This window comes from Cebus imitator, unplaced genomic scaffold (genome assembly GCF_001604975.1).
Source record: "Cebus imitator isolate Cc_AM_T3 unplaced genomic scaffold, Cebus_imitator-1.0 Scaffold2, whole genome shotgun sequence".
Classification (NCBI taxonomy): Eukaryota; Metazoa; Chordata; class Mammalia; order Primates; family Cebidae; genus Cebus; species Cebus imitator.
Window position 1 is genome coordinate 3,784,057 of NW_016107317.1, and position 14,412 is coordinate 3,798,468.

At 38.6% G+C, this 14,412-nt stretch overlaps 1 long non-coding RNA gene across 1 annotated transcript in view; it reads left to right on the forward strand.

The window, feature by feature from the left end:
- The window catches only part of LOC119471227, a 22,549-nt gene extending 10,029 nt beyond the window's left edge, over positions 1–12,520 (forward strand). Inside the window, exon 3 of the long non-coding RNA XR_005200255.1 lies at positions 12,373–12,520. This is a non-coding gene — a long non-coding RNA (uncharacterized LOC119471227). The remainder of the gene's footprint in view (positions 1–12,372) is intronic.
- The last annotated feature ends 1,892 nt before the right edge of the window (positions 12,521–14,412 follow it).

The window sequence follows — 14,412 nt, forward strand, 5'->3', positions numbered from 1 at the left end:
AAAAAAAAAAAAAAAAAAAAAAAAAAAAAAAAAATAAAAAAAAAAAAAAATAGGCCAAAAAAAAAAAAAAAAAAAAAGAAAAGAAAAAAAAGCAGATGAGAATTAAAAGAGAAGAAAATAAAATAACTGTGGGGGGGAACCTTCCAAAACCTATTTAAAATTATAGTAGAGCTTTAAAATGGAATTCTACTATACAATTGAGAAGAATGAGGTGGTGACATTAACTACTAGCTTGGTTAGACAGCAAGATAGATATTTATTAAGGTGGGGGGGAGAGAGCATGTTGCCATACATTATGTAGTATGAATTAACTTATGTAAAAAGAATAACAGAGAAATATATGCCGACATTCTTCCAGTATTTTTATGGGGGAGAGGGTGATGGTGTAATAGGAGTTACTTTCACTATTTCAGTAGTTAATTTATTTCCATAATTGAATTTTAAGCCATGGACCTGTATTATTTTGTAGCAGAGAAAATTTAACTTAGTAATATTTTATTACTCATTGTGAATGTTGCATGTTTCTCAATTATTTACTCCTGCTAGAACTCAGGCAGATTTTTAAAACTTCCACCCCTAATGTCCAAAGTTGCATTTTTGTATCTTTAGGATTGCTGAGTTAGAATAATCCTTGGGCTATTTAGCAATTCCCCGGTAAGCTCATTGGCATTGCAAACACAAACACTGTTTCCTTTAGTTGGCACCCAAACTTTCTTCTTACTTAACAGCAGAATCCTCAGCAGAGAAAAGAAAACTCCTATTGCAAATTTGGAAAGTTTTAAAATGCAAATTCACATTTATCAATAGCTATCTCCCTGAGCTCACTTATACTCAAGGTAATTCCGGCAATCTTAAAGATCATTTTCCTGATCACAGCACAGAAATCCCAGTTTTGTTTTTATTGTTGTTGTTGTTGTTTTTTAATCAGAAATTCATTGGTTGCTAAGAAATTCCAATTTGGGCAAGGCAAGAGCAAATATATCCCTCAGTTTTTTGTGTTTTTGTTTTTTTTGAGACAGAGTTTCACTCTGTTGCCCAGGCTGGAGTGCAATGGTGTGATTTCGGCTCACAGCAATCTCCACCTTCCGGGTTCAAACGATACTTCAGCCTCAGCCTCTCAAGTAGCTGGGACTATAGGCACATGCCACCATGCCCAGCTAAGTGTTGTATTTTTAGTAGAAACGGGATTTCACCATATTGGCCAGGCTGGTCTTGAACTCCTGACCTCGTGATCTGCCCGCCATGGCCTCCCAAAGTGCTGGGATTACAGGCGTGAGCCACACTGTGCCTGGCTTATCCCTCAGATTTTAAAAGTAACTTCATCTTAAAGGACTCAGAAATACATACACAACCCCCAATACACACACACACACACACACACACACAGATACTCTCATCATTCTGGGCATTCATGACTATACTACAGACGTACACAATCTCTAAAGTATACTAGAAAAAATTGTTCACTTTCCAAAAACACTAAAAGTTTCCCATCACTTTAATGAACACTTTTTTAAGATGCAAAGCTTTCAAAGCATTTTCTACATTTTATCGTATGAAGGATGCACTTCTTTCTTTTTTTTTTTTTTTTTTTTTTTTTTGAGACAGAATATTACTCTGCCACCCAGGCTGGAGTGCAGTGGCACAATCTTGGCTCACTGCAACCTCCACCTCCTGAGCTCAAGCGATTCTCCTGCCTCAGCCTCTCAAGTAACTGGGATTACAGGCATGCACCACCACCCATGGCTAATTTTTGTATTTTTAGTAGAGACAGAGTTTTTCATATTGGCAAGGCTGGTCTTGAACTCCTGACCTCAAGAAATCTGCCCGCCTCGGCGTCCCCAAAGTGCTGGGATTACAGGGCATGAAGCACTGCGCCTGGCTGAAGGATGCATTTCTGATCTTATTAACCACACTCATCATTCTGAGCATTCATGACTGCACTACAGAGGTACGCAACCCTTTATCCAAAACCCTTGTAACCAGATGTTTTTAATTTTGTAAAGGGAATGTGGTGCTTATACCGTATATTCATCCCACCCCAAATAAGTTCTGTAATTAACACATTATTGCAGCAGCAAAACATATTCCCAAAAATTAGAATGAACTTCCTAAGTAGCCTCACATCAGTTCAGGTAAGATTTGCTGCCAAACAAGTAGAAGATGAGTTAGGCTTTCCTACCGAATGGAATTTGAAAACAAGCAAACAACCCAAACCAACAAAATGAGTCTTTTACCTTTGCCACTGCGGGTAAGTCACTGCGCACTTAGATAGCAGTGCCTAAGGGGTGCCTGAGTTGTTTGTCTTGGATGAAGAGTCCTTGGCTAACATTTTGAGGGCTTGAGGTCAGCTTCTCTAAGTCTTCCTGCCTCTTTGCAATCTGGCATCCTTCCATTAGTTTTGTTGCTATCATTTCCTCTGCCACCTTTCCTACTCTGTTAATTCATTACTTTTAACCTGCTGTGACTTAATGACAGAGATACCAAATTTATAATTATACATGAAATTAGAGTAAATAGGTTTTATATAAGAAACCCAAAAGTTGTTTTATAATAAGATACATAAACCTTATTCACATTCATGATAAAACCTATTTCAACAATTTAAAGGCTTTTGTTTGCTAGTGATTCACACCTGTATTTGCAATTTTTGAGATTCTTATCTTAAAAAAAAAAAAACCTCCACTCTCTGCTTTAAGAAAAAAAGAGAGACATTCATTGTCTAATTTTATGATGTCATCTATTTTCAGGGTCTGATATCTTATAAAACTATATTATTATAATATATGCGTATGTGACATTTTGGTTATCGAAAATTAAGCTAAGGTTTAAAACTTATTCACTCTAGCACAAAAAAGGTTACGATAATAAAGAGAAGTATTTGTAAAATCTTGGAAGTAGAATCTCAGCATGACTTTTGTAAACAATAACAGTCAATTGCCAATATTTTTATTATCATTCAACTTGCAGTCCTTCCATATCCTGTCCCCGCCTTATGCATTTATCTTCCTTTGTTAATGCTCAGTATGAGCCTTTCCACAGCCCCAGCATGTGGAGCCCTTCAGAGGCAAAGCCCACACAGGCCATACTTATCACTGCGACACATAAGTAATCTGAGGAGGAGTAGAGGGGTCGCGAATGGAAATCAACACAGGAATGTCCAAGACTCAAGGTTTCAGGAGGGAAGTAGCCAAAGCTGGTCAAACATCAGTACTGAGTGCTAAGAGGGTGAAGTGATGAAAGCCCTACTCCAGAAGAGTACTGGGAGCAGTAGAACCAAGAAACCCAAACAGGAGACTCAAGCATAAGAAAATCTTGAGGGCCTCTGACTCACCCATTTAGCAATGGTCCAACTACCTGCCAAGCACAGGGATGGGTCCTGGAGGTAAAAAAAAAAAAAAAAAAAAAAAAATAGTACAAAATGGTCCCCACCCTTCAGGGTGTGCAGTGTTAGCAGTTAGACATAAATAGCAACAACCATATACCATGCCATAATAGTACAATTTAATACCAGGCACTATCTGAGCAGAGGGAAATGAGCGCCTGATGCTGCTATGCAAAACCAAGAGTGACATCACAGAGACTTGCTGTGCTTCCTTTCACTGAATGGCTTCCAATTCCATGCTGCCCCTCCAGCTCTCTGAGGTGCTTCCATCACAGCGCATTAGCACTTGCTCTTCCCTTGCCCGAGGGAGCTCTTCTTCCAGATTGCTACACGGCTCACTCCGCTCACTCCGTTCAGGACTCAGCTCAAGTGCCACGTCATCAGAAAAGATTTCCCTGACCAACCACCCTATTTAAATTATACTCCTACCCTCCCTAAACACACACACACACACACACATACACACACACACACACACATGTGCACTCTCTCCTTTCTCTCTCTCTCCCTATTGTATTACATTGCTTTTTTATCACAGTGCCCATCACAATCTGAAGATCTTGTTCAATTATTTATTGTCTGTTTCCCTCATGTAAATTCTGTGAGAGCAGGGATATCTGTCAGGTTTGTTTATTGCTATAGATTCCCAGTGCTGGGCAGAGTTTAATGAATGAATAAGGAGAAATTTGAGCTGAGTTATGAAGAACATGTAGCAGTTTATCAAGGGAATTGGCAGGAGGTGGAGGCAGGAACACAAAATGTACATAAGCACAAATAACAAGGAGTCAAGGCACTGTTAAAGAAATTTAAAGAGGGAAATAAAATAATCTGTTCCTGGCACACAGTGTGTTTATATTACATATTATTAAATAAACGAGTGAATCTGTGAATAAATGGTTGAATGAATAAACAGCGTTGTGCTTTGGAAAGTGTATAAGGGGGCCAGCCTGGCGCTGGGTACGCTGTGGGCTGTCTTGCAGCTTGCAGGGCTAAATCAGGTGAGGTGGAGCTGCTACAGTCCTGAATTCAGAGATCCCAAAATTGATAAGGAAAATTATGGCAAGCCAGTGGCTGAAGTAACTGAGGAGAAGTACCATCAGGAGCTCAAGGAGACTCGGCTGGTCAAAGCTGTTCCAATAACAATAACAAGCTCTGTGTTCAAAGACCCCATAATCAGTAAATTCGCCACCATGATGATGAAGGGGAAAGCAAAGTACTAGCCCAGATCCTGCATGACTCAGATTGTGGAAGCTATGAAAAGGCAGCAGTTTGAGAAGTATCATGATGCTTCTGCAGGGGAACAGCTAACCATTGAATGCAACCCCTATACCAGTGGGTCCCCAACCTTTCAGAAACTGGTTTCCACAGGCAGGGGAGAGAGGGTCGATGGGAAGAGGGATGAAGGGGATTGAAGATTTCATTAGGCATTGGATTCTCATAAGGAGTGTGCAACCTAGATCCCCGCATGTGCAGTTCACAATAGGGATCATGCACCTGGGAGAATCTAATGCTGCTGCTGATCTGACAGGAGGCAGAACTCAGGCAGTAATGCTGGTTGCTCACCTTGCTTGCTCGCCACCCACCTCCTGCTGGTGACCTGGTTTCTAACAGACCATGAAATTTACCACGGGTCCGTGGCCTGGGGGTTGGGAACCCTGTCCTACACCGTCTTCCACTAGGCAGTGAAAAACTGTGAGCCTGTGATTGGGCTGGTGCCCATCCTCAAGGGAGGCTATTTCTCCTGGGTCCCTGTATCCTTACTCTACCGATGTCACCACTTCCTGGCCATAAAGTGGATGATCACTAAGTGGCACCAAGGGATGCTGAGGCCAGCCAGAGAAGCTGTCACATGGGCTGCTAGAGGGTTTTTACATCCAGGGCCCCATGATCGAGAGGAAGCATGACATGCACAAGATGGCCAAAGCCAACCTTGGCTCACCACGGCTGATGGTAGAGGTTCCAGAAGGAGCCCAGGGCCCTCCGCTGCAAGAAATAGTGTGAGCCACGGCCACTTTGAAAAATACCTGTGGGTTAAGAATGTAGTTCCTTTTTAGGGGTCAGCAGGCCTCATGAGAAGGATGGAGCAGCATGATTATTGCCTGGTAATCTTTCTTTCTTTGAGGCTAAAATTTGCTCTCTCTGTACCCATCTTTTTGTAAAGAGAGAGCATATTGTCTTGGAAATGTCCTCCTATAAACTTAGGACCCAGGTTTCTCATCCCTTAGCTTGGGATGGACCTTTCGATGATATAAAAGGAAGCAGTTTTAGCTATTAGAAAAGATTTATTAGAAAATTCTCACACTAAACTGGTATAGCATGTAGTACAGTACTACCATTCACTAAAACTGTCTGGAGGGGGAAAAAGAAAGTGTATAAGGATAGACTGATGGAATAGAAGACAGGAAATAAAGAAACCTCAAAAGCTGGTCTTCTGTAAAGAGAAAAATAGGGTTCTAAAATGGCTTTAGCCCCTTCCCAGCCCCAACCCCACAGAAAACCAAAAACAAATATATAGTGCTGAGGTTATCAGTAGCAATATACAGAACTCAAATATAAGGAGGAGATGGTTCCTGAGACCACAGAAAAGTGAAACAACTTTGAGCAGGTGGTAAGAAAATCAGATGCCCATATCCAGCACACCCTTCCTCCTTCCTGGCACCAAAAATGTGGAAAATTTCCCTTACTCATGGTTTCTATACTGGAAAAAGTGAGATCAAGGTGAGCAACAAGCTTCTCCACCATCTCAGGTTCCCTAGCAGGAAACCTGTCCTTGCCTCAAACCACAGGAAGCATACAGAGCGATGTAAGTAGAAATATCCCTGAGGGCAGCCAGACACAAGGAAGGGAAGTGTAACTACCATTCCCAACCCTGGAAACTCTGCTCTGTAACTCTGCTCTGTAACTCTGCTTTGTAAGAAAATGCCAAATCAGAGAGGCCAATCAGCAGCACCATGCAGCAGGAGGTACATTCCACAGGCTGATTCCCCTAGGCATAAACCCCTAACCGGTTTTTCCTCACTAATGAGTTATCTTCTTTCAGACCTTTCTCACTGAAGATAGGCTATGTGAAAGTACACAGTCAAATAATTAAAAAGAAAAAAGAATGAAAAGGAGCAGAAATCACCCACAAGATATAGAAAATTACCTCAACAGACCAAATCTGGAATTACTGGTGTTCCAGGAACAAAAAACAAATACCACATGTTTGCACCTGTAAGTGAGAGCTAAATGATGAGAACACATGAACACATAGAGGGGAACAACACATGCTGGGGCCTATCAGAGGGTGGAGGGTGAAGAGGATCAGAAAAAATAACTAATGGGTCCTAGGCTTTATACCTGGGTGATGAAATAATGTGTACAATAAACCCCCATGCCACAAGTTTACCTGTGTTCAAAACTGCACATGTACTCCTGAACTTAAAAGTTTTTAAATAAAAGAATTATTGATGCTCAAGGCAAATTGAGCAAGAGCAACGGGTAGAAATCTTATTCAAAGAAATAGTAACAGAAAACTCTCCAATAGTTGAGAAAGATATAAATATCCAGATACAGGAAGGTCAGAGATTGCCAAGTAGATTTGACCCAAATAAGACTACTCTCAAGCATATAGTAATCAAACTCTCAAAGGTGATCAACAAAGAGAGGACCCTGAAAGCAGCAAGAGAAAAAGAAACAAATAACATAAATGAGCTCCAATTTATCCAGCAACAGACTTGTCAACAGAAATAATATAGGCCAAGAGGGAAGGGGAAGCACTTTCAAAGTGCTGAAAGAAAAACACTGTAATCCAGGAATACTATATTCAGCAAAACTATCCTTTAAATATAAAGGACAGATAAAATATTTCCCAAACAAAAGCTCAGCAAATTCACCACCACTAGAGCCATTTTAGAAGAAATGCTGAAAGGAGTTCTTCAAGCTGAAATATAAAAATAGTAATGTGAAAAAAAAGTTTGAAATTATAAAAAACACTAGTGAAATTAAGAACCCAGACAAACCCAGAAAACTCTAACACTGTGTTTGTGGTGTGTACTCCACTTATAACTATAATATAAAGCCCAAAAGACAAACCTATCAAAACCAAAATCGCTACCGACACCTATTAAGAGATAAGCAATATGAAAATATCTAAATTGAGGCTACATAAAGTCAAAATGTGGAGATTATAAAGTCAAAGTGTAAGGTTTTTAGATTTTTTTCATTCTTTCTATTCTTTGTGATCTAAGTTTTTATTGCTTTAAAATAACTTGTTATATTTTTTGCTATCCTGATAGTAACCACCATGCCAAAACCTATAACAGATTCACTAAAAAAGGAAGTCACAGCCAGGTACAGTGGCTCATGCCTGTAATCCCAGCCCTTTGGGAGGCTGAGGTGGATGGATCACCTGAGGTCAGGAGTCCAAAACCAGCCTGGCCAACATGACAAAACCCCGTCTCTACTAAAAATACAAAAATTAGCTGGGTGTGGTGGTGGGCACCTGTAATCCTAACTACTCGGGAGGCTGAGGCAGGAGTTCTGGGCTTGAACCCAGAAGGCAGAGGTTGCAGAGAGCCGAGATTACACCATTGCACTCCAGCCTGGGTGACAGAGGAAGACTCCATCTCAAAGAAAAAAAAAAATAACAAAGGAAGTCACTTAAGCACAAAAGAAGACAGTAAAAGAGGGAGAAAGGAAGAGAGAAATTAAAAATAACTAGAACATAGCAACAAAGTGGCAGTAGTAAGTCCTAACCTATCAACAATAACACTGAATGTAAATGGACTCAATTCCCCAACCAAAAGACATAGAGTGGCTGAGTGGATAAAGAAACAAGACCCAACTATATGGTGCCTTCATGAAACTCACTTCACCTAAACAGACACCTATAGACTAAAAGTGAAAGAGTGGAAAAAACATTTTATGCAACTGGAAACCCCAAAAAAGCAGGAAAAGCTATATTTAGATAAAATAGACTAGAAATCAAAGACTTTAAAAGCCGACAAAGGTTATTATAATGATAACGGCATCATTTCAGCAAGAGAATGTAACAATTATAAATATATGTGCACCCAATGCCAGAGCTCCCAAGTGCATACAGTGAACATTAATAGATGAAAAGGGAAATATAGACCGCAACACAATAAAAGTTGGGGATTCTACTCTCCAATCTCAGTAATGAACAGATTCTTCACACAGAAAATCAATAGATTTAAACTACACACAAGACCAAATAGGCCTAATTGATATTTACAGAGCATTTCATCCAACTGCTGCAGAATACACATATTTTTCATCAGCACATGGAACGTTCTCCAGAAGAGACCATATCTCATGATAGAAAACAAGTTTCAACTAAATCAAAAAAGTAGAAATCATATCAAGTATGTTTTCTGACCACAATGGAATAAAAGGAGAAATCAGTAAAAAGAGAAACCTCAGAGAATACACAAACACATGGAAATCAAACAGCATTTTCCTGAATGACCAGTGGGTCAGTGAAGAAATTAAGAGAAAATTTAAAAATTTCTTGAAATAAATGAAAATGGAAATACAACATACCAAAATCTATGGAATACAGCAAAAGCAGTAGTAAAATGGAAATTAATTACAATAAATGTCTACATCAGAAAAGTAGAAAGACTTCAAATAAACAATCTAATGATACACCTCAAGGAACTAGAAAATCAAGAACAAACCAAACCAAAATTAGTAGAAGGAACAAAATATAAAGGTCAGAGCAGAAATAAATGAAATTGAGACTTAAAAAAATACACAAAAATCAATGAAACAAAAATATAGTGTTTTGAAAAGATAAACAAAATCAACAAACTTTTGGCTAGACTAAGAAAAAAAGAAAGAAGACCCCAAGAAATAAAATCAGAAATAAACAAGGAGACATACCAACTAAGACCACAGAAATGCAAAGAATTAGGGATGATTATGAGCAACTATAAGCCAACAAATTGTAAAACCTAGAAGAAATGAATAAATTCCTGGACACATACGACCTACCAAGATTGAACCATGAAGAAACAGAAAAATAATGAAGGCCTGAACTAGAACATGAGAATAGAGAAGAGAGATCACATTTGAGAAGCAAGCCAAATTGTCGTGTGATTGATGTGGAGGAGTCGAAGCAGACAGAGGATTCTGGCATGGGTGTCCAGGTGGAAAACCAGGCAAGGGGGCTGCAGTGGGGAGATAATCCATTCCTTGTTGGAGATCTGGGGATTGAAGTGCCTTTTTAACAATGAAGACAACTAATACGTAGTGTAAAGTGTAGGCCTAGGAATATAGTCAAGACAGAAGACAGGTTTGGTATCGATGGATGTCTTCATCTTCAGAAAGTTCTGTTAGAATAAGGAGACAAAACATAAGGACCATTTAAGAAATCAAGAGGCAGAGAGAAGAAAAGGAGTCTCCACAGAAAACGGAGAAGCAGCAGCTTAGGGTGATAAGATAAAAACTATGGGTTCAAGCCCCTGGAAAACATGCAGTGTGCTCTTTAGATCACCAGGGGTCCCTGTGCCCTGGCTCATCAGAAAGACTCAAATACACTGGAAAAAGGAATCATGAAAAGCAGGAAAGAGGGAGGGATGGAAGGGAGCTTGGAAGGAGTGAACTGGTTAACAGTAAAACTACAAATGTAGCAAGAAAGATAGTGATAGCTAAGAATCCAAAACACATTTTATTTCATCTTATTTATTTTTTGAGACAGGCTTTTCCCCTATCATCCAGGCTGAGGTGCAGTGGCATGATGATAGCTCACTGCAAGCTCAAACTCTTGGGCTCAAGAGATCCTCTTGCCTCAGCCTCTCAAAGTGCTGGAATTACAGGTGTAAGCCCCCACACCCAGTCTGAAATGTATTTTATTAACATGCCAGACACTGTTTTGACCAGGTTCCATAGCTTAATTTAGTCAATTCTTATGACATCCTTGTAAAGTAAGGATTATTATTATCCACACTTTACAGATGAGAAAATGAGGCACAGAGAGGTGAACTTCCCTAAAGTGACACAAGAAATCAATGAGAAGGGCAAGATTGAAACCCAGTCGTCCAGCTTCAAAGCCGACATTTGCACAGATAGAGGAGTGTACTTTGTGAGGGAATTTAAGTGTAGGCGATTTCAATGGAGTGGCAGCTTCGTGGCCTGGGAAGGTGAAAGGAAGGCGGGGAAGTAGAGAGAGCAAAGGTAAACTGCTTTTGCAAGGAGCTTAACTGGGAAAAGAGAAGGATAGACTAGTAGCTGGAAGGGAACATAGGAGTGACAGAAGCTGTTTTGTGTTTTTAATGAGCAAGTCTGGAGCATGTGGGCTTGATACATTCTGTTTACATTACACTGTAGAATTTGCTCAAGGAAAACGAGGGGGTTGGATGAAAAGTTACAGATTCCTTCCAGCTCTGAGTCTACTATTCCACAACTTTAAAATTCTTTCTCAGTGAAGCCAGATGGAAGATTTCACTTGATAAAATTAGTTGGAAAAATCATTTACTACACTTTTAAAGAGGTATTTAAATAGATACCCAAAGACCTATTTATTCTAATATCCTTTTAATTCATGAGCTTTTAATGTTTTCCCAAGCTGGTCTGTGACATTTCTTGGCCTAAAGAGAAATTTAAGTTTTTATTGTCTTTAGATTTGGCCTAAATACATATTTCTGCTTTCCTATCTAAGGTTAGGAAAGGAGTCATGGTCATCTTGGGTTCATATTCGTTTTCTCCATCACCTTTTCCTTTCTGTACTCTGCCCCTCTTTCCACATGAAAAAAAAAAAAAAAGTGCAGGGGTTTATGAAAAAAAAAAAAAAAAAAAAAAAAAAAGGCCATGTTTCTTTCACAACACATCTTAAACTAATGTAATCACTAGTGAAGGTGTTTTCTGCAATTTTCTGTCTACTAAATATCCCATGAAACACCTCAGCTTTCTCCTTACCTGGTATCTTTCACTTATGCTAAGCTTTCTCTTTTCTCCTTCTCTTCCTATGAGCAAGAGAGAAAGACAGACTGGTAGCTGGATAGGCTAGTAGCAATGGATGCATGTTAATCCCAGAAATGACTCCGAGCCTCATTTTCTCTCTACATCACTGCACAAAGCCCTTTCTCAGCACGCGTGCTTCAATTATACATATTCCTATTTTTTTCATACTTTTTGCACTTTTTTTTATCTCCAGTTGCTCCTTTTCCTATCCATACGTCTGTTTTCAATTATCCCCTAGTAGGGCTATAAGAAAGGGAGAGATTGGCTGCAAAAAATATAGAACTCATTTTTTTCCAGCTTTCAGATATGTTTTGGCACCTACCAAAATTGGTACATACTCAGTTTTGGAAATTCACAATACTTCAAACAAAGTAACGTTGCAATGGGAAGACTCATCTCAAAAGGAATTAGGGAGCTATTCACTTAGCGAATCTTTGCTCCTTGCTCATTTCTATTCTGGGCACTCCTCCATACGATGGATGAATAGCATTATCTCTCAGACAAATGCAAATAATCTTCATCGAGAGATCTTTATGTTTTCCTCTGAAGTATGATATCTTTCTAACTCACAATTCCCTGGAGCAAGGTGAAAATTAAAGTATTTCAGGTTCAAAGGTGTTCTCTCTGAAACCCTGATGAGCTACCTTCGGACAAGAATGAGAATAAACAGGGATGGTGATGATATTCTAAGTGGATCAGGTTATAATGTTAATAAGTAGGAAATAAGATGTGGCTGCCTAGTATCAATAATTGATTTATTCACATTTTCCCTGACACATGTTAATCCAAATCCCAGCATTCATAATAGTAGTTACTGTATTTTGGCAGGCATATATGTACCAAGCTGAGATGAACAGAGCACAAATAATTCTGTCAGTACTGTAGCCTATGCTACAGTGGCACCTCATTATAAAGAGATCTAAAACATTTTTGTGACAGCAGGCAACCCTTCCGTAGAAATAATAGAAAAAGTCTCAGTATCTCTAAATCTAAATAATGATTTACACCCTTTATCATTACAGGATGGGCTTTTGGAACTATAAAATATTGTAGAATGCTCAGCAGTAACCTGGACAACCTAAGTACTTCTCTATATAATTGAGCCACATTTTCAAATATTAACAGCCCTGATGATTCCAAACCAACGTAATTAGCTTAATTAAGTATGCTTTCCTCCATCTTATTCTTGGTAAAAAATATTTTTACGTTATTTAATATGATTAAAAAGCCATTCCTTTGTTCTACTTCTTATTTTTATTTTTTTCTTAGTTAATCAAGAATACCGAAAGCCTAATTTTTAAACCAGGAAAATGTTCCTGGAAACATTTCAATTTTCAGGAAATTGGTTCCCTAAGAATATGGAACATTTTAGCTTGAAACAATTAATTAGCAAATGACCAAGGCAAATGCTTTTTATTAAATTTTACTTCTATTTTTACAAGGGCTAAAAAAACTAAAATATGTGCTTTGTACCATCTAATAGTTAAAATTCATCTGTATGTAAGAACGTGAGTCTTCTATAAAAGAAAACATTTTCTCTAAATGAGTTTTTGAATGAATCAATTTCCTCTATTACTGGGTCCCAATAGTTTCTGAGTTTTTGACAAGTCTTGTCTCCTAGAGTTTCTGATACTCTTTCCAAATGTGTAGTGGGAAGGAGCTTCTCTTTGCTTTTTCTGGGAGAAAAAGCCAGAACTCTCACACTGCAGTTCTCTCTCCTGACCTCCTGTCCTTCCTCACTCTTAGCTCCCAGAACTCCTGCCAAAGGTTACCAACTGGTTTTAACCCAATTCTAACTTTTCGACTGAGGCCTTGGAGAGGCAACCTAGACTTTTTAAACTTTGTTCTTTTGTTTCATAAAACACAAGATTAAAAGATTATTATAAAATATTGCCATTGGAACACCTAAATGGCCTTGGCCATGCTTACATTTGGCAGAATCCATGAGAGCACTGTGGTCCCAAGGCCCTTTAAGAGGTGGAGTGTTATTTCTTAAATGGATTTGGACCATATGCAATACATATAAGAAAGCTGCATTTTCTCGCCACAGTGGAAAACATCTGTTTTGCTAGTGAATTTGACTCTATTGCCAGAGTAACTTTCCAGATGTTTTGAAACTCTAAACAACTGCATCCTTTCTGATCTGCTCTGGTTCAAAAATTGATTTGCTAAGAAAACACATAGGTCTGTGACATAAATGAAAACAATAATATTTATCTTAACTAATCCATATTACCAAAACATTTTAGACATGGCCTTGGATTAATGGTATAACGTAGATTACTTTCCTTTCTAAAACATGCATACAGACATGTATATACATAGGCTCTTGGAAGGGAATACAGTGCAAACAATCATTCCCAATCCCTTCAGTGTAAATAACTGCTGCTGGTAGACCATTTATGCTCCTGTCATTTTCTCAGCTTTTACTGGCTTAACTTAAAGGGTACCCTGGTAGGATATAAGCATGCCCAGCACATATTTAATCCTCTCCTCTTTAATGACTCCTGTACAGCATGCAAAGTATTTGACATTATCTCACTTTCAGCCTTCTGTAGCACCTACGTTAGCTATTTCTTCCCAGTTAGCCACTAGCTACTGTTTTGTTGTCATTGTTTTTTGTTCATTTAATGTTGACATTATTTGAAGAAATGATTTTTATTTTTTTTTCATACTCAACTGCCAAACAATACAATATTTCTTTTTTCTACCTCACTATATCTCATGATTGTACTTTGTGATCTTTATCCTAACCCTGTTTGAATCTAAACCCTCTATGTTTTTGTTCCATTTATGTTCTAACTCCTTGACTTTTTCAAATACTCAGCTTTTCCTTTTCATTCTTTACAAAGTCTTTCAGCAGATCATACTCCCATTTCTGCTATGATCCAGAAATGCAAATGTTTGAAAGGCAAATTCTAAGTTGAACAGAACGAACCTATTGTGTATTCAAGTTCAGTATGTATTTTCACTTACAAATATTTGCCAGCCTTTTGTATGTGTCTTCATTTCACATTATACCTAAGTTTCTAAACGCCAAGACTCTGCTTTGAGTATTTCTT